The sequence below is a fragment of the Desmodus rotundus genome, chromosome 11 (assembly GCF_022682495.2).
Source record: "Desmodus rotundus isolate HL8 chromosome 11, HLdesRot8A.1, whole genome shotgun sequence".
NCBI classification, from domain to species: domain Eukaryota; kingdom Metazoa; phylum Chordata; class Mammalia; order Chiroptera; family Phyllostomidae; genus Desmodus; species Desmodus rotundus.
In genome coordinates, this window is record NC_071397.1 from 33,478,709 (window position 1) to 33,505,046 (window position 26,338).

The window sequence follows — 26,338 nt, forward strand, 5'->3', positions numbered from 1 at the left end:
CCTTGTGCCCCACAAAACACATACAAGGATCTTCACTGCAATGTTATTTGTAACAATGAAAAATTCAAAGCAACAAATATTTATAAAAACAGGAATGGTTAAATAAATAATTGTATACTCTTTCTATGGGAGACTATGTTGCAATTTCCTAAAAAGAAGTAGACCTACATGTACTGACATGAAAAATTCTCTAAGCCATATTGTTAAGTGAAATAATAGATATATCACTTATGTTAAAATATATACACATATAGATATCTCTTCTATTGCCATGGAGAAAAGTCTAGAAACCTACATTACATTGTTAAGAGTGACAATTCTAGAGAGATTAAGATAGGAGGCATTGGAGAGGGTGATAATCAAGGCTCCTTCAGTTTGATCTAAGTTTTAATTTTTCAATACTAAAGTAATTTTTAATGATTTTTAATATATGCCCTAAGTGTAGAAAATAAAAGACAAAGGCATATCAAGTACTGTAAGTAAAGTTGCTTTAAACTGGTGAAATCAATGAAACAGACTTTATAAAAACCTAGGCAACTTCTTCCTTTCTATAAGCTATTTCTTCTTTCCATTCATAGTACTAGAGAATCCAAAGAAACTGCATGTTATAGCATATCCTTTACCCTCTGGTCTTAAAAATATAAAAGGTAATCTTGGGTGGGGCTTTATTTTTTGTGGTTGTTTTGGGTGAAGTTTGAAACCCACCCAGGATGCTGTGACATAGTGCTCTTTAATTTCTAATATGATTGCTTTGGAAACAAGAGTCACCCTCCTAACGCAATCATAATATTTAAATGTTAATTTAACAAAATAGTCTTTCTCAAGCCTTTGTCCAATATTAATATATTAATTGAAGAAATTTTTTATACTTTAAGAATTTTCCATTTCTTAGAATTTTGGTTCCCAAATAGACTGTTTTGTGACAGGATGTTAAAGGATGGAATGAATTTGGCTTTTAGTGTGAAATATAAAACCATGAAGAACCAAACATATAAACATTTCTTTCTTGATAACCACAAGTGGCCTATGATTAAGATAGAACCTGATAATTTAAGGAAAATTAACTTGTCTAAAGTGAGAACAGAGAATAATTCATGAATGTACTAATTTTTCTTTCTCCTTCCCCATTAGTCCACATTGGTCTTTAGCTATGACATGCACAAACCAGTGGGAAAACATTAACTATGGTTAATGGGCTGAATGAATTTATTTAAGTAGAAATAGTTAAAGAAGTAAAAACATCAAATTATCTCCACAACACATATATTGGTCACAGAGACATAATATAAAGTACATCATAAATCTTACCGCTTTCAAAAATCCCATCTCAAGCCCTATAGAGATTGAAAAAAAACAGCACATTTCCAAACCCCAAAGTCTCTTAGCCATATTTTTACCTTTCTTTTCTCATCACCCACTTCAATATTTTCCTACCTTTTAATTAAGGTCTATACTCTCAGGGGAAGATTGTGGGCACAGTAGAGCACAGGCTTTTTCAGTCAATAGAGTTTGGGTACGAAATCAGGTCTAGCTACTTTCAAACTGACTAAATTTGAGATCATTTTTTTTTAACTTTATACAAGAGCTCTGCAGAAGGACTCCTTCTGAATTTGCTTTGCTACCCCCAAATGCGTATTTATAACATAATAACATTGTAGAACCTTAAAAATGTGTCAAATGTAATAAATGAATAATGAAAGCAAAAACCAAATAAAAATCACTAAGTATTTAATGGAATTTTAAGAAAAAGAAAGTTCCTTTATCAGTAATGGAAAAGGAATGAGTGGAAAGTTGACTTTTACAGTTAAAATGGAAGCACTGAGTCCATCATATCACACTTACAGGAAAGTAGTGGAGCCTCTCTTGAAAGTCATTACTATTTTTAATAAATAAAAGCCAAATACAATATAGGTAGAAATTGAATCTTAGGTGTTTTCTCTGCCTTAATAGTTTCTCAGAGAAATTTTAATAACCACAAAGTCCTCCAAATACAGAAGTGATTAATTTCAGAAAGATCTCAATAAGGACAAGCAAAGGATTTGTAGTCCTTTAACTTCCATATGTAAGTTAAGAATATGGGAATTGAAGAGCTCGAAGACTACTGTGCATAGCAGAGGAACCAGAAGCTCTCTCAGTGACTGCACCAAACTTCCTGGGCTTGGGGCCTCTATAAAGTTACCCAGCTCTACTGGGGTCATTTAAGACACTTAGACTTGCTTATTCTAAAGGTGTTTTATACCCTCCTGCCATCACTCCCTTCCATTAAGAGTATAAACTTAAATCAGAAAGGTAAGAAAATACTGAAATAGTTATAGAGAAGAATAAAAATACAGCCTAAAAACTGAATTAGACAATGTGCTGTTTCTTTCAATCTCTGTGTTTTGGGGTCTTAGATTAGTACCTACCTATGCACAAATGTGACTGGTGAAACCCCAGCATGTTTCTGAGGTCACTGTAAGATGAGGTGAATGGAAGGTCAGCTTCCCAGGCATAGTACTGACTAATGGGCCCAACCCCCAAGCCTGCAATCACTATATGAGATAGAATAATACTGGTATTTAAGATCACAGAACACTACATGGCAAATAAAAAAATACTACCTTGGTGAAGATACTTGTTCTTCTGAGTTTATTAGAATACTAAGAGCTATTCCTATCTTTTAAAAAACAACAGCATACTCTTAGGACATTTTCAAACAAATTTCATTACGTATTAAAGAAGAATTGCATCTGATTTATTTACTGAACATCTTTAATAATTAAACATATTTACATACATATAGGTTTTATTCACAAAAAATATATTTATTCTTGAAATATTATAGGCACTGCAATGAAGCTTACCAATTTGGAACTGGAAGAATCCATTGGTCTGTAGTTAATTTTAATAAAGTATCTTTTTCTCACTAACCCCAAAATAAAATTATTTCTTTCTTGTCAATATATGTTTGTTCCCCTCTGAATACTTGGCCATGAAAACAACTAAATCTTACAAGAACTCAATATTTGTCAAAAATTTTAGAAATGTTGTCAACAAAAAATAAAATATGAGTATCTTGGACTTTGTAAAAGGTAAAAACTGCTTTTGAGAAGGCCATACTATATTTTAATAACCAAACTTACCAACTGAAAGAAAAATATAGCTGATTGCCGTGGTAACTTATGTGTTGACATGCATCTGGAGTCCATCGTTCCGAAATTGTTGACGGGAAATTGACCACATTTTTGTTCACAAAATAAAAATACTGTGGAGGAGACAAGAACGCCTCTAGGTGGGCCAGCCCAGGTCAGAGCCTCAGTCACGTGGCACTAGTGCACCTGCAATGAGCCTACCTTTCCATTTACAGAGTGGGAATGGCTTCCCTTTGCTTCCTGAGAATACTAAGGCAAATGACTAACAAATAGGAATTGCTAGAAAAGTTGTTGTAGTGAATTTCTTTTCTGCACTTTCTAGAGGTCAGTTTGGTAGGAATCTGTCATAGTCTAAAATACTCAGGTCTTAACCACTTCCAGCATAAGCAGTTGAAGTGGATCTCATGTTTGAGTTTAGCCATATGTCAGGATCTCAGGGAACACAAAAGAGCTGCATCTCTATCTTCAAGAACTTCCGATTAGGTAGGTACACAAAACAAAAAGGTGAAAATGAGCAAACAAACAACTGAGTGCTAAGTGGAAAATAATTATTTGTCAAAGTGTATAGACCAAACAGTAATGCCTCTAAGGAACAAAGAGAACAATGGAATCATAAAATCACGTTTATAATGAAGGAAAGTGCAGGGTACCTATGTTTTTGTTTTTTAAATAGAATTTGAAAGATGAACAACAGTAAAGAGATACAAACACCAGAGAAGTGCCCACACTTCTTTTTTCATTTGTCTCTAAAGTAAAGTGCTTACCAAGACTGGTGCTTACTAGTCAAATGGCACCTTAAGTCAAGTAAGTCTCATGTCCTGCCAAGGGTCCCCTGGAAACTTAACTTAGAACTAGATATATTCAATATTAAAGAAAATGCCATGGTTAGAATGTGGTTGTCAGAACTGTTAAAATATTCTGGTTATATTCAAAAGAAGATGGAATACAACTGTAATTGCATAACAATAAAAAAATATATATATATATATAAAAAAAAAAAAAAAAAAAAAAAGAAGATGGAAGTTAAATAGAAGAAAAAAAGTTGCCTAAATTATTCTAGTTTTGTTTCATGAGGATTTGAATACCAACAGAGCTCAGGCCAGTAAAAGAAATAATCTATACGTGGAGTTCTCAACTAGGGGCAATTTCATCCCTTAGGGGATATTTGGCAATGTCTAAAGTCATATTTTGTTGTCACAACTTTGAGTAGGAAATGCTACAGGTATAGGTCAAGAGTACATAAGGACACATATCCTAGAACGCACAGGACAGGCCCTCACAGAAAAGAATTTTCCAGCGCAAAATGTCAATTGTGTTGAGGTTGAGGAAACGTAAGCTAGACCACAAGCACAATCAATTACAAGACCTCCTGCCACAATTCATGCAGCAAAACGGGCTGCGTTGAGGTCAAAAATGATGTCAAAGTTACAAAGGATGAAATCATATGAAAAATGACGGGCAGAATACAACCTTCTTGTGTGAAACAAGTTACAATTCTGACATCAAAAAAGACATTTTTGGCATTAAAAACAGTGCTCTGTCAAAGGTGCATAACCTAAATATAATCTTACCATGAGGAAACATCAGACAGACCCAAAATGAGATCACATTCTACAAAATAAATGGCTTATAATCTTCAAAAATATCAAGAAGGGTATAGGGAAATATTCCAGACTTAAATAAACTAAAAAGTCACAACGAAATTCTCTGTGTGATTCTGAAATGAATCCCTTTGCTGTGGAAGACGTTGCTGCGACGAGGGAAACTGAACAGATTCTGAGAATGAGATGGTAGTCAGATCTCCATGACACTCGGCGTGGTCCTGTAGGAGAACGTCCTTGTTTGTGGGCAATGCAGTGAGTAACTAGGAATTACATCGGGTTTGAAACTTACTCTCTCTTGGTTGGGGGATGGGGTTAGGGGAGGCCTTTGTACTATATTTTCTATTTTTCCATAGGTTTGTGATTGTTTCAAATTTTAAAAAATAAAATAAAATTAATGTATTTGGGGGAAAGCAAAATGTGCATGTACATGCTAGCCAAGAAATATTTTATTTAAAAATACAGAGATATTATCATTTTATTTAGGACAATACATACATAATCCCTACTAAATCTGTATGACAACCTTTTAAATCTTTTATGGAAGAAGGGCAGCTATAAATATATACATACATAGATACAATTTTGGCATTCTGACCTTCAGAGAATCTTATTAAATTTATATGGAATATTTTTATCCACTTGGCCATGTAAACTAATCCATTAAATGATTTAAAAATAACTTCATCTCTTTTTCTTATTAAATATGATGCATAGTAATTATTGAAATTTAAAATCACACATTTATCTTTCCAAAAAGGGATAACCATTGTTAACGTTTGGAATATGGTCTTCTAATTTTTCCAATAGAATCTGATAGTAGATATTTTTTTGTAATGTATGTCTGTTTCCAGTTTTTCACCACAGCAAGAATGCTGTGCTCATATAGTTGTGATATATTAAATGTCTTCAGTTAAACATCATGCTGTATTTAATGCCACCTCCCATACCCCGGGTGGTATTTGGTGGTAACTTGCCATATGTCAGACCCCAAAATCTCATGCCTTCAGGAAGAGTCACTGGATGAAAACAGAGGGAAAGAAAGAAGGACCTCTCCTTTGTAACTTGTGGGTCTTACTGAGATGCTAGTTCTTTTCTTCCAGGCAGTGTTTCCTCAGCAGGCCTGCAGCTGACATAGGGGCAGTGGGTGAGCTGCTCATTAAGGTCCCCATAGGAGGTACAGGGCTCCCTCTTTCCATGACACTATTACACTCATTAGTTATTCAAAGAAGGAAATAACAAAGTTTGATTGATCTCTATTTTAAAGTGAATAAAATTTTAAATTTCTCATAAATGTATCTGCAGTGTAAATCAATGTTATATGAATTGTAAATTACACACAGTCTGGGCTGGTTGATGTAAATAGTTCTAGAGAAGCATGTGAAAATTTGATGTCACTGAGTGGTTAGCTTTCCACAGAAGAATTTTGTTGTATAACCTGAACTAATCACAAGGGGAATCTGGCAATAAATAAATAAATAAATAAATAAATAAATAAATAAATAAATTAAATAGATGGCTCAGAGCTGACTTAGCTGCTCTCCTGAAATCAGCTCACTACCCTTGTCGTATCTATGGCAGAAGGGCATCCTCCATCATCCTGCTATTCCCTGTGGAGGAAAGCCCAGCATTTGTTAACACTATAACACATTATCATTATATATCATACATGTAATATGAATATATTACTAAAATAATAAAAACATGTTCTGAGGTTTAACAAGTTTAAATGGCTTATTTTTTGAATCTGATAATATTTTGTGGATAAATTTTTTATTTCATAATGAATTCTTTATACAAATCAAAACTCAAGTATTTTAAAATTTATGAAGTAAAAAATTATTTCATAAGCTTGTGTCTTGTTTTCTAAAATCTTGATCTAAGTTTCAAATAAACCCAAATTCTATATGGCAAGAAGTCAGACCACATCTTAAGGAATTATCAAAAATAGCATGATTATGTCTATAAAATGATTATACCATGAACATAAAGCATTTAGCATAGTTCTCGGCATATTGAAGCACACAATAAAAGTAATTATGATTATTATTATTCTATCATTTATTTTTTCTATAGCTAATAACTATAATAGTTATATTAAAATTAGCATTAATGCATTAATGATTATCATGTTCACATGAGACAGTTCATAGATCAGATTTTACTGGTGCCATTATTCCTGATTTGTTACTCAGGTTAATTGGGCTACAAGTAGAAAAATACATATAAAATTGCTTCTGTATTTAGGTCCAGGTTATATACAGGGTAAAAGCTTATATGTAACCTTCAGTTTTGTGTGAACCAAATTAAACAAATAAATTGACCACTATTAGTGAGGAAACTACTGGATAAAAGAAAGTAATTATGTATTACCATTATATTGGCTCTTAAATAATATTTTAGAAAATAGTGTCCAATCCATTCCACATACATATTTTAAACCCATATTTTATAACTCTCCTTTAAAAAAAAACACTTTATGAAAAGTTTCTGGAATTTTGCTGAGGATTTTATATAACCAAGTCTCAGCCCTTTGCTTTAATGTATTAAACACCCTTTACAATCCTTGTACTCACACCAAATCCTTCCAGTCTCTTCGTGTAGCAGATACTACTCCCCATCATGGCACCAGAATTCCAAAGTAGAAAAACAAATATGAAACACTGAGAAGAGAGTCAGGCCAGACCACTTCCCTGTTCCCAAGCCCCTAGTGTGACCTGCACATCAAGTGGTAATTTGTACTTCAAATCCCATTCTGTTGTACAACAGTCTAGAAGACATGGCAGGTCCTTCCTCCAAGGTAAATATTTCTCAGAGGATGATTGGGGTTAACAGTTTTAATTGGAAATTGATAATCAGTCTTGAAGTTGAAGGTAAATTATTGATAACAAATTATCATTTGTGAATAATAACTTTCTCTATAACATTAACGAAAGTGTCTTGATTTGTGCAGCTTTCATGTGTATTAATGTTGAAGGATGCTCTAAGACTGGCTGAAGCAGAAGAAATAACAGAAAGCGGGGTTCTGAAAAGAGGAAATGAAGAGAGAATGAACAATAAGCCCAGAAAAGCATGGGGCTTTGATTAGAAAGCTTGATGGAGAAGGCCTTCGTGTGACAGAGGGGACAAAACTTACACATATGAAGGCCTGAACCCAGATAGAAAGGGAAGAAGGGGAAAGAGAATTTTCACAAACACTGTGTGAGTATGTGAGGGAGACAACAAGGGAGAATATGTAGCAAGGACGTGGGAATATCATTGGCTTGGCCATTTAAAGAACGAAGAGCCACAAATGGACAATGTGGTGGCCTCACAGAATAATGCATTGTTAGTTAAATCACTTGGTCTAGCAATCACCAGACAGAAGTTGGAAACAAAGCACAGTTGTTGCTATTATTCACACTTGCATTCTAATTAACAGAATTATATGTAATATTTGGGCTCATTCCTCTTTATCCATGGGTATGAAAGGAGTAAAAGGAGCTCATTTGCTTGTGCCCAGTGTATGAAAAAGAACACTTGGAAGAACAACAAGTGAAAGTGATAAAACACGATGACTCATCTCAGCACATTGTTCTCAGACCTAAAACACAGAAGATGAGCTGGATGGCCAGCTTGGTTTAAAATGCCTAGTGCGTACCTTCAGTCTGGGTAAACAAACTTTCAGGAGTGGCTTCTTCCAAAAAAGGGCTTCCCCAGAAGAAAGCACAAAATATTAGCACACCAGGTCTCGGGTGAGATTTCACTCACATCCCTGCTCACTATGCATGCACAGAAAGTCCCTGCTCTCAGACAAATGAGAAGCAGCTGGGCATCGCGAAGCACAGGACACACGCACACCACACACTACTCTGTAAGTAGCCTCCCTCTATCCCTTGGAAAACAGACAGAATTGATGAGTAATGAGCTGCTGGTGTTCTGAAAAGCCCAACATCTGGAGGTGCCAGAGGCATGAGGAGACAGAGAAATCATGAGCTCTTACATAATAGGTATCTTGGGAAATAACTCAATATAGGTAATGTTCTAGATTCTAGGGAGTTATGTAGCACAATGCTGTGACTTGTCTGTGAATTTACATATCTGAATTAATAAACTATATGACCTCGAGAAAATCAGATTTCCTGGGTTTCAGCTTTCTTATCTCCCACTGAAAGGGGTTGGAGGCAATCATACCTTAACATCCACCAGTATCTGAAAGTGCTATGGTAAAACAATTTTTTCACAGTAACTCATGAACTCGGAAGATTGTCCAAAACTTGAACCTTAGTCCCCCTTTCCTAGATTAGTTTAACCCTATAAGGCAGTGATTTTCAACCAGTGTGCCATGGCACAGTGGCGTGTCACGAGAATTTTTTTTTTTGCAAGAGAAAAATGGCTCAGATTTATTACCCAAGTTCTGATAGGAATACATATAAGTAACATCACTCTTTACTATTTTTGCAGAAAGGCCAATATAATTCTGTGGATTGCCTTCTTTTTTTAAAATTTTTATTGTTATTCACAATAATTTTTAAAACACACCATACTTATTTAGTCAGGAACCCTGACCTCTTTCCCATACATAGTCAAATAGATGAAATGACAACAGTAAACACAATAGCCATCTGGTGTGAATGAATTAAAATTATATATATTTTTTGTCATATCAGCAAAAATATATATTTTTTGGTGTGCCATAGAATTTAGTAATTAGTTGATGTGTGCCATAAGGTGAAAAAGGTTGGATATCGCTGCTATACAGCTATTGATAGTTCCATGAAGTAAGGGTCAAATGGAAGGAATGCCTTGCTCCAGTGACTAATTTAATCTACCTGACCCCAGTCCCTCATGCTCATGGTGCGGTCATAAATATATGCATTTTGGTTATCAGGTTATGTTTTAACAGTAACATTACTCAGGAAATACATTGCCATCAAGATGTACTTGGCACTTCAATGATCAGGCAAAATGGACTATGCAACCTTGTTTCCACAATTCTAATCAAACACAAGATCCCTCCTAGGAAATCCTATCAAGCTTCTGAGGAAGAAGTATGTGGACTTTAAAAAAAAAATAAGAACCGCTAGGTCTGCCAAACTTTCAGAAGTCAATAGACATATTTGAGAACAATAGAAGGAAGAGAAAAGAATGCGTTCTCAAAAACATCACATGTGTTTTGACTCTTCTATTTTTCAAAATGAAGTGGCCTTATTTTTCCTCTGATTCTAAAGATTTTAAACACATATTGTAGAATTGCTTTTCAGGAAGCTTGTCCTAGTGAATTTTCCCACCAGCAGTACACAGAATGGAGCAAAGTTAGGTTTACAGTTGTGAGTATGCAAAACACAGTTTTTTGTTGTATTATTACTTATTAATTATTGTGTTACTTTCCATACTACAACTATAAACCTGCTTTGCCCCACTCCTCCTGTTCAGTGTCCACTTTCTCACACTCCCACCGTACTGGGCATTAGATTCTTTGTCAATGTGTTGGTTGAAATAATACTATCATCTTTTAATTTGACACTTGAATTATCAGTGAGGTTGGTTTTTCCACTTGCTTATTACAAATATTTATGTCATTTGTCCATTTTTCTATTGCATTGTTTTTGCTTTGTTCATTTGGAAAGAGCTATTTATCTTAAGGATATTTGTATTTTTGTCACAAATATCTTTGTCCAGATTGCTGTTTGCATTTTAACTTTTTTCATGAGATTTTCTTCAGTGTAAAATGTTCATTCATTTTTATGAAGTCAATATTTCATAGCATCAAATATTTTAGTCTTTTGTGTTACTGCTTTTTTGTCTTGCTCAGGAAGATTTTTCATATATATATATGTATATATACATATGTAGAGAGAGAGAGAGAATTTCACTTGCATTTTTTTCACTTTTATTTCTGGTGCATCTAGTATGTATTTTGGTATAAGGTATGATGCACAGAGTGTATTTCATTTTTTTCCAGTTATTTCAACCCAATTAATTGAAAAACCCATGGTTTTGCCTCTGATTTGAAATGTCTCGCCTTCCTAACATTAAATGTTAATATATACGTGTCTATTTTTCTGGACTGTCTACAAGTTTTTCTTGATCTCACCTGATATGAGCTGACTCTGACGCCACTATGAAAGTGATTCAGTGAGTACGGTTTTAATTTTTTTTAAACGTATGGTAGGTGAGGCAATGCTTCCAACTCGTGCTTCAAAAGTTTCCTGGCTATTCACACAGGTTTCTTGCTCCAGCAGCAATTAGGCACTTGAACTAAAGTGTTGAATATATACAAGTATTTTTTGAAGTGCACAAACTTGTAAAAGTCCTAAAGTATATAATTTTATAGGAAGTATTTATCAGCCCCTTTTAGACATATTAAGAGTGGTCACTGTTTTGAAAGATTACTCAGAGTACTGGTGATGTTGAGGATCAGGAATTTTCTAGCCCACAAAATACATGTTTTGCTAGCTTGTTATGGCCACTATAGATTTAGTTATGATGAAAATACATGTATATAGGGCATCCTCTTCATCACAGTATTCTTAAAAACATTAAAATTTTCATGCAAGTAGAAAGACTACAACTCAAAAGTTCCTTGCCATTTTTAAAACTATGTGGACTTGTTGCAACAACTCAAGATACTCTAGCCTTTCAATCACTTCATTTCTGCGACATTCCCTTAGACCTCGTTTGTCCGTCTCTATCTCAGTTTCAGTGTCTACAGGCCCCCTTCCCACAGCAAGAGTCCTTCATGCCAACTATTACCTGTGAACCAATCACTGACAACCCAAAACCAGGTGTGAGTGCTCCCACAATACCATGTGTTCACCAGTCACATGGCATTGAAATTGCTATTGTTTTTTTTACCTGTAACCCCTGTTACAGAGTAGAGATAGTATAATACTAACTGTTGTATCCCAGTCCCTAGCTCAGTGTCTGACACATGTGGATCTCAATAAATAGTTAGTGAATGGGCCAATGCCACATACTAAACGTGAAGCAGTAGGTCCACAAAGAGCTCTAGCGCAGCACTCAGATTTAGCTTCATCTCAGCTGTTTTTACATTGCATTACAATATTGGCATCTCACTCAGTCTCTATAACTGCTCTTCCTCCAGAACTATCTTGCTTCTGGATTCCACCTCCCTGCTCTCCTCCCTGGTCCTGCTGACTGGCTTGCCCAAATGCTGACTCCCTGTCTCTGTCAAAACACTGCAATGCTCCATCTGCCTGGCAAGATGCTCCAGAACTAACCGTTAGACTCTCAGATGTCAGCTGCTAACTTGGACCACTCTTTGACACCTAATGCCATACTATTTGGATCCTGTGTTCTACCTGCTCCCAGTTCAGCACCAGCCCAGCCCCTCTTCCAGCTACATAAATGGGCCTTGACTAATTGAGCCCAGCACGTTCTTCAAGATGAGCAGACTAAGCAGATCTCACTCTATAAACTGTTCCTTCCACACAGCTCAAATCCCTTCAAATCTTCACACAATAGTAGCTAAAGTCCAACTAGTAAAAAAGTGTCTGGGAATATAAATTGATATAATAATCCTAATATAAATCAAATTGTAGGATTTTAATTGTGGAGGAACTATTTTTTTCTCTAATCTCTCTCTCTCAAAAGGACAAAATTCTTTACTTTCTGAGAAACCACAGTCACTTTCTTCTGGCTTTCCCCCTTGTCCTCTCCTCTGTTTGAGCTCAGCACTTCACATGTTCATTTTGGTGAGATTCCATCGTAATACATCACCAGGAACACATGTGCTCCACTGGGACTTGATTCCCTGCAAGATGTGAATGGTGATGTAAATAACAGCATCATTGGAATTTGGAAGAACTGATGCAGGAAAGAAAGTGAAATAAGGCAAAATCAAGCAACTATAATCGATATTTCCTTTGGGGGTAACATGGGTAGTATTGATGCTGATTGGGAACTTCAATGTTATCCATCAGCTGGAGCTGTCAGCAGAAACATTAATTAAATGGCAGCTGTTGCTTTACCACTTGTAGGGGAGTGGAGCAATCCTAACTCCAAAATAGACTGCTGAGGATGAGAACATTTCCAGCTAATAAACCGCAATAAGATCCTGGATGTGTACTTTTTTATGTGTTTTGTGGTACATGAGTGAAAAGAGTACAATTAGACTTGTGTCAATAGTTATGTTTTATCCCACTGCATTTAAAGTAAGAGTTCTAGTCTGCTATTGGAAATACATATACATCATGTCAATCATATCTACAGAGTCCAGCTTCCTTAGTTATGCATTGGTTATTCTCTGATACTCTAGTGAACATTTAAAACTTTTTTGATTTTTAATTTGTATTGTTATAAAAGCAGTATGTGACCATTAAAAGTTTAAAGAATACTGAGAAGCAGAGAAATAATCACTCATGGTCACTGATTATTATTTCCATATTTATTAAAAAATTATGTTCAGTCAAATCCATGGAAATCAGTTAATAATGTTTACTTTCTCAATTCCAGGACATCTAATGGATTCAATTTAACAAACATTTATTGACCATTTTTTCTGTGGGATGTGAGTTTAAAAATAGTCCCAAGCCATACCTGAATCTATTTACCATGTTAAAGTCTTAATTTACATATAAATATTTACTATATAATAATTATAATAATTGATCACTTTTTATTTAGTTTCTATTGTTTAGAAAAATCTGTGCTACAGTATTTGCCATTGGTGATTTTCACTTGGGAAAGTTCATTTCACCAGACAATGCATATGGATTTTCCCCTAGATGTGAAAAAGCCTATTCTGTGGAACTTCAAACTTACAAAAACAGTCAGAAAATTAATTCTATACATGCTGTCTAAAAATATAGACTTTAACAGGTCTTCAGAGTACATGGACCGACTGGCCTGTCAGCTCCATGGGACAGACCAGCTTGTTCCCAACACACCTGCTGCTACAGGAGAAGCAAAGTGATTAATCCCTTCCTGTTGTTGCTAATATCATGAAAGTTAGGGCCTGGTATGAACGTCCAGACAGGGGAATCCAAGGGAAAGTATGAACCCAGCCAAACTCACAGGACTAGTGGAAAAGCCAACAGTTCAAACAGGACAGTAAAGTTTTCAGTTAGAATTTCCATGGAAAGATGAAAAGTAAGGCAGAAAATATTATATTGATCTACAATGGAAAGGAAAGACAGGACGTAAGAAACAAAGTCATGAGGTCCTGGCCATGTTGCTCAGTTGCTTGGTGCATCATCCTATACACCAAAAACTTCACAGGCTTGATCACCAGTCAGGGCACACACCTAAGTTGTAGGTTCGATCCCTGATCAGGGCACTTACAAGAGGCAACCTGATCAGTGTTTCTCACATTGATATTTCTCTCTCTCTCCTCTTCTTCCTCCTCCTCCTTCTTCTCTGTCTCTCTCTCACTCTCTCCTCCCCCTTCTAAAATCAATAAAAATATCCTCAGGTGAGGATTTTTAAAAAAGGAACAAAGTCATGGGAAAAATGAAGCACCTTCGAACAGTCTCTAAGTAAATGGATTGCCTCCAATGGGCCCACTTAATCAGAAAATAGAGAAGTAAAGGACTCAACCTCTACTCAAGCAGATAACTCAGTGGGAATTCAGAGCACCAAGGCCAGATGCCACAAGACCTCTGATACTGAAACAGCTGCCATTCAATACCTCATATTCTCAGAGTTGGCTCCAGAACAGCAAAGTCATTAAAAGATTAAGCACACAAATTGACAGTACAGTTGTCTGGACTCAAATCCCAGGTCTGCCCCCTGTTTTGGGGGGAGTTTGGGCAGGGTTTGGAATATTCCTCCAGCCTTGTTATCTGTAAGATGTAGAGTATAGGCCTGACATCAAACTATATTATAAGGCCATGGTAAGCAAAACAGTCTGGCACTGGGATAAGAACAGACATGTAGGTCAATGGAACAGAATAGAGAGCCCAGAAATAAACCCAAGTTTCTATGGTCAATTAATATTTGACAAAGGGGGCAGAAGTCACCCTTTTACTCCATAAAATGGAGTAAAAATAGCCTCTTCAACAAATGGTGTTGGGACATCTGGACAGCTACATGCAAAAAAATGAAACTTGACCACCAACTTACACCATACACAAAAATAAACTCAAGATGGGTAAAAGACTTAAATATAAGTCACAATACCAAAAAAGTCCTAGAAGAGAACATAGGGAGGAAAATCTCAGATATTCCACACAGCAATATTTTCACCAATATGTTCCCTAGAGCAAGGGACATAAAGAAAAGAATAAACAAATGAGACTTCATCCAAATAAAAAGCTTCTATATGGCTAAAGAAAACATTAGCAAAATGAAAAGGGAACCAACTGTATGGGAAAAATATGTTTGCCAGTGATATATCAGACAAGGCTTTGATCTCCAAAATATATAAAGAACTCACACAACTCCACTCCAGGAAGACAAACAATCCAAGTAAAAAATAGGCAAAAGACTTGAACAGACACTTCTCCAAAGAGGACATACAGGGGGCCCAGAGACATATGAAAGGATGCTCAGCATCACTAGCCATCAGAAAAATGCAAAACCACAATGAGATACCACTTCATAAATGTCAGAATGGCCATCATAAACAAATCAACAAACAAGTGCTGGTGAGATTGTGGAGAAAAGGGAACCCTAGTGCACTGTTGGTAGCAATGCAGACTGGTGCAGCCACTGTGGAAAACAGTGTGGAATTTCCTCAAAAAACTAAAAATGGAACTGCCTTTTGACCCAGCAATTCCACAGCTGGGATTACACCCTAAGAATATTGAAACACTAATTCAAAAGAACCTATGCACCCCAATGTTCATAGCAGCACAATTTACAATAGCCAAGTGCTAGAAGCAGCCTAGGTGCCCATCAGTAAATGAGTGGCTCAAAAAACTGTGGTACATTCACACACAGCAGAAAGAGAGAAGGAGTCCCTAGCCTTTGTGACAGCATGGATGGAACTGGAGAGCATTATGCTAAGTGAAGTGAAAGACAAATAGCATGTGATCTCACCTATAACTGGAACCTAATCAACAAAACAAACAAGCAAGCAAAATATAACCAAAGGCATTGAAATTAAGGACAAACTGACAGTAAGCACAGGAGAAGAGAGGAGGGAGGGAGATAACAGGGGAAAGAAGGAATAGGGTCATCAAAGAACATGTATAAAGGACCCATGGACAATGCCTAAGGGAGTAGGATTGAGGGTGGGAGATGGGGGTGAGTGGAGCGGGGAAAAGTGGTGGTAGGAAAATGGAGACAACTGTATTCAAACATTAATTTTTAAAAAAGAAAAACGTAAAAAAGAAATATAGAGTATAGGAATATCTGCCCCATGGGGTTTTCAGTACCTAATACATAGAAAGCATTCATTAAATATTAGCTACCTTGTTGTTTATTGTGATCATGTGAGAGAAAGGGCAATAGCCTAAGACTCAGAAGCCTTTATAATTTCTGCCAAGTGACTTCTGCCCACTCTTCATAGTACTGTCTTCTTTAAAATGATGAGTCTGTACTAGATAAGTGATTCTCAACCCTGGATGCACATTGAAATCCTATAAACGCTTCTAAAATAGACCAATACTTGGGCACCTACTCAGGCCAACTTGAATCAGAACCTTTGAGGCACAGCCCAGGCATCTGCATCTTTAAAGCATCCCAGGAACATCTGATGCACAGAAATTGTTGAGAACCACAAGAACAGGTGATCTGAGAGCTCCAAGTGGGCTCAGAGATTTCCACCGTCTGAGTGCCCTGATGGGTATGAGAAACTCTAGGGCCAAAACTGTATGATCATCAACAGTGACCTCTTTTCCTCCTTGAAATTAGACCAGGTGCAGAGGTGCTGAGAACTAGGAACTCTTACAGAATGTCTTAGATAATCCTTGAATTAATATGATAAACTGATAATATCTTCCATTTACGAGGCATTAGCTAAGGATTAATGTGGAAATTTTTACTAAGTTTTATTGCCAAGAGAAATTTAGAGTAATTGAATGAGAAAAAAAAAAAATGCTGCCAGAAGCCAACCAGCCATGCCCTTCGTCTCCAAAGATATAACTAATTCTTTCCCTCCTTCGACACTGTTACGCCTTTTTACATAAAGACAGCAGAGGACACAGGGGATATTCTGAGATTATTTGTAAGAAAATCAGGAGAGATCACATAAAAGAAACAGAGGGCCTTGATGAAATGTAATTCATCACTACTTTTGTTTTGGATTACATGGGTCTATGCCACAGAGCATAGAGTATATTTGCTTTAGGAAGATATTTAGCCTGTCAGGTAAGTAGTGGTATAAGTCCTGTGCATAGACTAGTAATGAGTGTGTATACATGTGTTGGGAGGATTGGTGTATGGTAGTATAGTTGTGACAAGGTACTGTTTTCAATTCATAGAACAGAATTTATCAGAGGGTAGAGATTCATTCTGTTACGTGTTCAATTCACATAAAAAAATTTGTCTTCCTGGGATATTCAATCCCACTACCTGAGATACCTGAAACACTGGAAAAGTACAGTATTTCTGGCCACTGGCATCAGAAAAAGCCAAGTATTATCTGCTCCATCAAAATGTTATTAAACTGGCTGCTTTAATTGGACACTTGCAAAAGTTAAATGCCACTCATGTAACATAGAAACTCAAAACTTCCAATTATCCAAAAGTCAGACATTTGGGTTTTTTAAAGGTAACTTCTGGTTAATAAAGATAAAGTAATTAATAAATATCAAATAAAATATTTCATGCCATTGTTCCACAGTAACAAACCACTGGTTATAAAATATCAGCTAATTTTCCTTAAACTATAACAAGCTCTGTTTTGTGGTTTGTTTTTTTTTTGAAGGAACAACATGCTGCATGATTGACAATTCACTGCCTCAACAAAGTCACTGGGAGCCAATAAGTACTCTTTCACAAAACGAGACCTCTGTCTCCTTCCTCACCACCTCCTCCAACCAATATACACATACCACCAAAGGCTGCTTCAAGGAATATTGCTACCGACAGCTGGAATAAATGACTTTGTAGGACTCCTTGTTGAACCTATTTAACAAACTGAATGCTTAAGACCAAGGCAGAGATCTGCAGAGCATTTTGAATACAATAGAAGGTGGGGATCTGAGTTGTCAACAGCAGCAGCAACAAACTGAAACCTCAGTGGTATCAAAGGATCTGGTGACAACAGTAGCTATAACAGCTCATAAATTCAAATGCTCCATGGCACCCTCTCCCAAGGAATCAACACAGCAATGTGGAAAGCAAGAACCGTACCGCTCCATCAATAACTGGGGAAGAATTTCTGCAAGCCAGTGCCCCAGGCGTGGCTCTTTCTGATTTGCCCAACTGCACTGGCCACTGAAGCTTCTGGTGCCACCCTGGAACCCTGGAGACAAGTCCCAGTCGGCCTCTGACCCTGCGACTCTTTCCTATTTGCTCTTAGTGAACCCCTTCCTACTGGAGTGGCAGCTGACTCCCTGCGGTGTCACATTCTACACTGCTCATTAAAACTTCTCAGTCATCTGGGTAGGGATCTTCCTTGAACAACTGCCTACGTTACAAGAAAGTGGTGGAAAATATGGGCTAAATAAGGTCAAGTTGCCTAAGTCTGAATTTCAAATCTACCAGTGGGAAGTAACAATTTCTAAGACTCATTTTTCTAATCCATAAAACAGAGATAAAAATAGTTCCTCATAGGGTTGTTATGAGAAGTAAATAAAATCATCTATGTAAGTGCTTGGCACAATGCCTGGTACAGAATAATCTCCAGCATATGCTAGCTCTTACTATCATTTGTATATACTAAATGATTACATATAACTACATAATATGTATATCGTGTAGATAGGGTGTATTATATGTAACTATAATTATCATTATATGATCTATTACATTATTATATAAGAATTGGGAATCCCAGTCCCAGTCATTAGCATGAACATTTGGTATTCTGGGCAATGATCTATGGAATAAACAGGGTATAGAAGGTGAGGATATGTTACTCAGAGTTCAGGGGCCCCTGAGGAGTGAATTCTACCAAAGCAGCTGGCTTCCTTAAGGACCAGAGAAACAACAGGCTGTGACCACAGCAGTTGGTTTGGTGGTGTCCAAACCAGGAGATGGTATCTATCAAGGCAGCACGTGAAAGTTAAGCTCATGTGTAAGGCCCCTCCTTCATCCAAATACCAGGCTGCTCTTCAAGCATGTGTCACTTACTAAACAGTTCATGAAACACAAAAAGCCTTGAATACCTCCAGTGTCACATTTCAAGACTTACAGAATAATTAGGAAAAATCTGAGCTGGCAAAACTCTTTCTGGCTCCCCCTGGCAAGCAGACCGTCTTTGTTTTCCATTAGTGTGTGTTGTCGTCACAGTAACTGCAAGGCTCCAAATACAGGCCCATGGTGTCATTTCCTCATGTACTTAGGCTGCCACACTGAAATAGCATTATGAACTCAGCAGTGCCTCTTCCTTTCCTGTTGTGCTGTGGCACCTCAGTCAAAGAAGCAGGCCCCAAAATGAGTTACTTAAAACATAAGTATATTAAAGAGATATAGGGGAAAATAAAGTCCATTTATCCCTATGACTGTATCACCTATGACTCATGGGTGTGTGAGTGTGTATGTGTTCGTGTGTGTGTGAACACCATATTTTTGCAAAGCTCTTTTAGATAAACAAGGCAAGTTGGCAATAACTTGATTATCTTGGTGATGTCAGCAGTCTACTGTTTTCAATCAAATTGTCTTTTGGCTTTAAATCTTTAGCAAATCATTTTTTAAAGAATGCATTTGGCTAACTCTGACATGTCCACTTCATGGCTTTCTTATGCCTTTTCCTTACAAAGATAAGCAGCAGTTAATGCGTTTTTTCAAAGAAATTTGGGAACATTACAGTCATAATTACTGAAAGACAAAAAAAAAAAAAACCTGTTTTCAAGTGCAGACATATAAGGCCCTTGGCTAGTGAAGCAGTAATCATCATTTTCATCTGTGTTGGTAAAGGGGGTCGGTGGCAGCATTTAAGCCAGAAAGAAACAGCAAGTCCATGAAACTTAAGGACTCAAAGTCAGATCACATGAGATAAATTCTGCATTAACTTTAAAAATTCTTCTTAGTCTGTCTTTCACAGACCTCAGGAGCATATAAATCACACAATATTATGAACAGTGACACCATTTCCCAAAAAGGAAAAGTAACACCAACCTTCTTTTGACTTTTCAGTGCTGCTATGGCTTAAACAAAGCTCTCAGGGACTGGGGTGCTGGTTAATGTCGTGTTTCTTCATCTCTCTGCCGGGACTTTCTCAAATTCTGCAATCAGCTGGTTAAGAGCCAACTATAGCTGCTCAACTCATGCTTGACTTTCCTTATTCTAAGTTCTTCCACAACTCACTGCATGGCCTTTGAAATTAAACTGTCTCAGCTCCTGCGACAGGGAAACTTGTATTCTGCCTGCAGCATTTTCCCTTCTCTGAGAGCTAAAGAATAGGCCTGACCAATTAAGGAGAAAGAATATAATCCAATACGTTTTCTTAAGGTTCCTATATTTTTGCCCTAGAACCTTTAAAATGTATTTTGTAAAGCCAGGAAAAAATCTTCCATTATTGTCTTTCTTTTCCCTTCCTTCCTTCCTTCCTTCCTTCCTTCCTTCTCTCCTTCTTTCTTTCTATAACCAGGTTTTCGTTAGAGAATGACATTTATAAAACTCAGTTCTCCTTATGGTTTACAAACCCATCCTTTCAATTGAGAAAAAGCAAAATGGACAGGTCTAAACAGTAACTCCCCTACACAAGATTTGTTGGCACTAAAGCAACTAAGAAACTTCTCTGCTTTTAAGAGTGTTTCATATGCATTAAATATGCATAGTAGTCACCACCCTATAATGTACACATGCATATTTATAGTAAACAATTTTTTTATCTTAGAATATACTCTCTTGTCATGTTTAAAAAGAATGAATAGCAAGAATTTATTTCCATTTGGTTAAGATTGCAGCTAGCATGAGATGACCTTTCTTGGTCTTTTTATTTTTATCTGTTACTAGGTTAGTATAACAAAACAAAACATCTAAGGGAAGAAATAAAGAACGATAAATTTAATAATATGTTCCTTCATGGAGGAAGAAGGCTCTGCTGTCACACATTACCCAGTGTAGTCAGCTATAAAAGAGACACCCAAGCGCTGTGTATAAACACACTTTATCTCCAAGTACAAATATAGAAACCATAGAATAATTTATGCTGTCCATGATTTCTTAGCCTTTTTAGTAATGATTGTATGACAGCAGACTGCTGAGTGATAAGGGAGGGTTTAAAATATGAATTCCATACTAAAGTATTGGCTGGTGTTCAAACTATGTCTGCTTAGAGTACCCAGGAGCAAAGTATGTCCCAAACAGGATTCCAAATTTAAACAATACATTCTTCTGCTGTTTCTATGAACTTGAGTTCTCAGACTATCTGTATCTAAGAATTTTGTGTGCAACAAAGATTAAGTTAAACAGATAACTACATTTACAGGGTGGTAATAAAGCAATAATAGCTTAAATATATTGAAAAGTCAACCAAGCAACTGTAAGTTTTATTAACTCATTTAATCTTCAAAACAGCTCTGTGAAAGGAAGACTATTATTATCCTTGCTGTATAGATGAGGAAACTGAGGCGCAGAGAGTAATTTTTGTGCAAGATTACAATTGGCTGACATCTGAATCCAGAACTATTATACTAGGCTTTCCTGCCTCCTCCTGAACACCAATAAACATGTTCTTGTTGTTATATCTTCAACTCAGATTTAAGGAAACAAGGTATATTTTACTAGCTTATCTTTTACTCAATTGCTATATGCATGAAAAATAATTAATACATAAACAAACATGCTGCAGGCTCTTAGTGTCATTTTTCTAACAAGCTGTTACCAATCTTTTTTCTCTTAAACTTCTCTGCTGAAATAGATCTCTCTCTAAGCTTACCTTCTCACCACCCATGGTGCTGCTTTTCTAAAACCCACACGAGTAGAAAAATAAGATGAGACAAATTAGGGAAAATGGGGATTAAATAAACTCTGTAGAATTTTATTCTTAGAGCACCTGTTTTATGAAGAAATAATAATCTTCAAAAAAGAAACCACAACTACCAGTAGTTTATAATGTGTATTTTATTACAAAGTTTTATTTCTAGGGAATAAGTAAAAATTATAACCACAGGGAAACCACTACTCAGTGAATATATTCAATATTTCACAAATTTCATCAGGAAAATCCCATAGTGATTCTTGCTGAACAACCATTTAGAAGAGTAAATTTAACTTCCTTGGCACTCTTAAAATGTAAAGAGAATGCTTTTCTTTTGATGGACACAAAAAATTGCTTCATAGTCATGATTCATGCTTTATCTCATATAGTAAGGCTACAGGTTTCATGAGTGATTAAAAATAAAACTGACAGATGTCTCTTTTTTAAATGTCTAGGGGAAAAAAAGATACTATGGCATGACATTTAAATATTTTAATGCTCAAGGCCAGATTCTAAATCATGATGACCAAAAAATAGAAGAAGCCATGACCCTGACCAGTGTGGCTCAGGTGGTTGGGTGTCATAAGGTTACCAGTTCATCCAGGTCAGGGCATTCGCCTGGGTTTCAGGTTCAGTCCCCATTCAGGGAACGTATGAGAGGCAACCACTCAATGTTTCTCTCTCACATCACTGTTTCTCTCCCTCTATTTCTCCCTCTCTCCTCCTCTCACTAAAAAAAGAATAATAATAAATGAAGTTTTTTTTAAAAAGGAGTCATAATTTAAATGAATAGTACTAGAGGTAACTATAAATGGGATCTGGTACCAGAAGATAATAAAGGTACATGCATTATAGTATTTAGAGGTCTAGGTACATACACAGAGCATGCACATATATATACATCCTTTACATATTCCCTTTTGTATTTCATTCTCCAGAGGTGCCTCATCTCCACAATTGGGTACATGAGCATAGTTACAATGGCTTATAATTTTTCTGGGCACAGGAAAACCATGAAGACTTCCTTTAAAATTTGTTCAGATAGAAAGCTATTAACCATAATTATAATTTCTTTTCTTGATTTTATACTTATCTATACTTTCTTGCATACTCACTAACAGAATCTAGAGCCAAAAGTGTTGATAAAACATTCTACAGTATGTGTGGGGCTGAAAAACTTCAAAGCCAAGTGATGCTTGGGATAATGCTTTGTACCTAATCATCTTCATAAAATTGTTCAGAATTTAAAGAGGCAAACCCTGCTAAGTATCCTAATTCTAACAGAGCACCAAACTGTCTAAACTAAGAAGGAATTGCTTCTAAAAGGTATCAGTCCTGGAAATCATTGTGAAAGTGGAAGACACTGATCTGGGTTTTAAAAAGCAAACAAGGTCCCTAAGGAAAAGGGATGCAAGGTGTTCCAGGCATGGGGAATGAAGTGGGCAGGCACAGAACACCGAAGCGTGTGCTGTGTGTGTGTTTGGAGAATGGCCCAAAATCTGAAATATCTGGAGCAAAGAGACAGACACTTGTTGTTGAATGATGGGAGCTGAGACTAGAAATGTTAAGCATATGCCAGATGATGGAAGGATTTCAAAATACCCAGCCTAGGTGTTTGGCAGCAACAATGAGTCCCAGAAGACAACTAGAGTAAAAGAAAAACACAGCAACGCTTTAGGAAAATTAACCCCATGGTCATGGGCAAAGTGGTTTGGATAGCAATGCAGGGTGGGAGGGGAGCACTAGTGTTACAATCCAGCCTGAAGGCGAAGGGAGTGGGCCTTGGTGTGGTGGGAGAGATGGAAAGGGGTCTAACTACTCTTACAGTAAAGGGGAAGAGGAGGATTCCAAAATAACCCAGAACGTGAGCTTGAGTGAACAGGAGAACAGAATGTGCATGGTTCCTGGAGAGTCTGTTCATACACTGGAGGAAAGTACATGGTCTAACCTGAGCTACTTCTGATTCTCAAAGGTAAACTTACAGCCATAAAGATAATTCTCAAAATTTCGATTCATCAGGAAACATGGCTTTCACTCAGGGCCAAATGCTGCCCTCAGTTATCCACACACTGTTCCATTGACTCCAACATAAATCACATGCCTAGAACTAATGGTAAATTAGTTGATACATCTGATAAGGGGTAAATATCCAAAATGTATGAAGAATTTATAAAACTCAATGTCAAAAAGATAAACAATCCAATGAAAAAATGGACAAAGGACCTGAATAGACAATTCAGCAAAGAGGACATACAGATGACCAATAGACATATGAAAAGATGCTCAACATCACTAATCATCAGAGAAATGCAAATAAAAACCACAATGAGATACCACGTCACACCTGTCAAAATGGCCATCATCAGTAAATCAACAAACAACAAGTGCTGGTGAGGATGTTGAGAAAGGGAACCCTCAGGCCCTGTTGATGGAACTACAGACAGGTGCAGCCACTGTGGAAAGCAGTATGGAGTTACCTCAAACATTAAAAATGGATCTGCCTTTTGACCCAATGATGCCACTTCCAGGAATATATCCAAAGAAAGCCAAACACTAATACAAAAGAATATATGCACCCCTAAGTTCATTGCAGTGTAATTTACAATCACCAAGATTGGGAAAGCAGCCCTGGTGCCCATCAGTAGATGAGAGGATGAGAAAGCTGTAGTACATTTACACAATGGAATACTACTTGGCCATAAAAAAGAAGGAAATCTCACTCTTTGCAACAGCATGATGGATCTGGAGAGCATTGTGCTAAGTGAAACTAGCCAGTCAGAGAAAGACAAATACCATATGGTTTCACTCATATGTAAAATCTAACGAACAAAATATACTAAATAGAAACAGACTGACAGCTGTCAGAGAGGAAGGGGGTTGTGGGGCTGGGTGGAAAAGGTGAAGGGATTACGCAGACAATAAACAAAAAACTTCATATACACAGACAACAGTATGGTGATTACCAGAAGGAAAAGGGGATGAGGGGAGGTAGAAGAAGGTAAGAGGGGGATACACGATGATGGAAGGAGACTTGACTTCAGGTCGTGAACACACAAACACACAATACAATATACAGATGATGTATTATAGAACTGTACACCTGAAACCTATATAATTTTATTAACCAATGTCACACCAATAAATGCAATAAAAATAAAATAAATTCAATTAAAAAATAAAATAAAATGACATCTCAAGAAATGACTTGCAGCTTCCCCAATCTTAAACTGCCTTGCCTCAGAGAATTTTTTTAAAAAAATAGATTTTGGCCTTGCATGTACATTTGTAAGCCAACAATGTGACCCTTCCTAAGATAAAAACGAGAAAAATGTAAAGCATTTAGTTCTGACTTTTCAAAACTCAAGAAGAAGATACTTTGTCTCCACTAAGGCACCAAGAGATTCATTCTCTGATACCCAAGGTTACCCAAGTACATTTTACACTATTACTTATATACATTCATTATATATAATTAGCTTCATTCACTTTTTAACTAAACATATAATCAGAATTATGGAACATAATACTTGCTATGTACTAAATGTATGTGATAAGCTTTAGTTTTTCTTAAAATAGGAAAACTTATTTTCTTCTTTTTATTGGAATACCTTCTTACTTGTCAACAAACAATGTGTTCAAAACTGATCTTGGGTAAATTCTTTCTTTAAATTGACAAAATAGATGCATCTCTATCTTCTTTGATATTATCCTTACATTAGAATATTCTTTCAAATTATCATGTTCATTTAAAGGATCAAACTTCTTACACAAATCCAATCCAACTATAGACACCAGGTGTCGACAGTAAGCATAGCACCAATGCACAGAGAGTTTTTGTCAGATTCAGTGTGAAATTAATCAGCCTAAGCAACCCTGAGAAAAGTACATGGCAATTCATGGAAGGGAGAGAATATCCTCACAGATGAAAGGAGGATTTCCTTTCATTTCCTTTCATCTGTGTAGTAAACACACTGTACACACATACATACAACTTAAGGAAGGGTTTTTTCTAATAAATTCAATTTTAGTTTCAAAAATCAGAATCTTTTATCTTTGTATAAGCTATTACCCAATTTTTTAATGCAAAATAATATTCTCCTGAGTAGTTTGTATGCAACAACGACACAAGGAGTGATTTAATCCCAGGCGTCTTTTGTGCCTCGTTAGCAGCATTGGGGTGGCTGCAATGGAACGAGGTCAGAGCCGTCACAAGGTGCACCCGTGTAATCAGAGAACGAGGCAAAGGGAGAGGCAGATAGCAGCAAGTCAAAAGTACAGCAACACAAACACCGTGTAGGACTTTCCTGCCATTTACCACACAAGCTGCTCAGCTAGTTTCAATAAATGAGTTATTTTACTTCCTGGGGAAATATCCCTTCCATTGCTTAGCCATCCTAACTGTGAGAGGAGCTGTGAAATCATCCTTTGTCATACTTCTGTTACCTGCAGAAGAATGATAACTCGGCAGAAATATTGTGATGGCTATTAAAACATCATAATCTTTGTGTTTAAAAGGGAATCGATATAATTCTGAGAAAGACATGATGTTTCTGGTTCTTTAAAAATAATTCACAATGATTATCATAATTCCTAAATGTGTTATCACATAGTGGAACAGTAAGAATCCA

General features: G+C 36.5%; 1 protein-coding gene across 2 annotated transcripts in view; it reads right to left on the minus strand.

The window, feature by feature from the left end:
* The window catches only part of FILIP1 (filamin A interacting protein 1), a 195,571-nt gene that overhangs the window by 168,670 nt on the left and 563 nt on the right, over nt 1-26,338 (minus strand). The window lies entirely within an intron of this gene.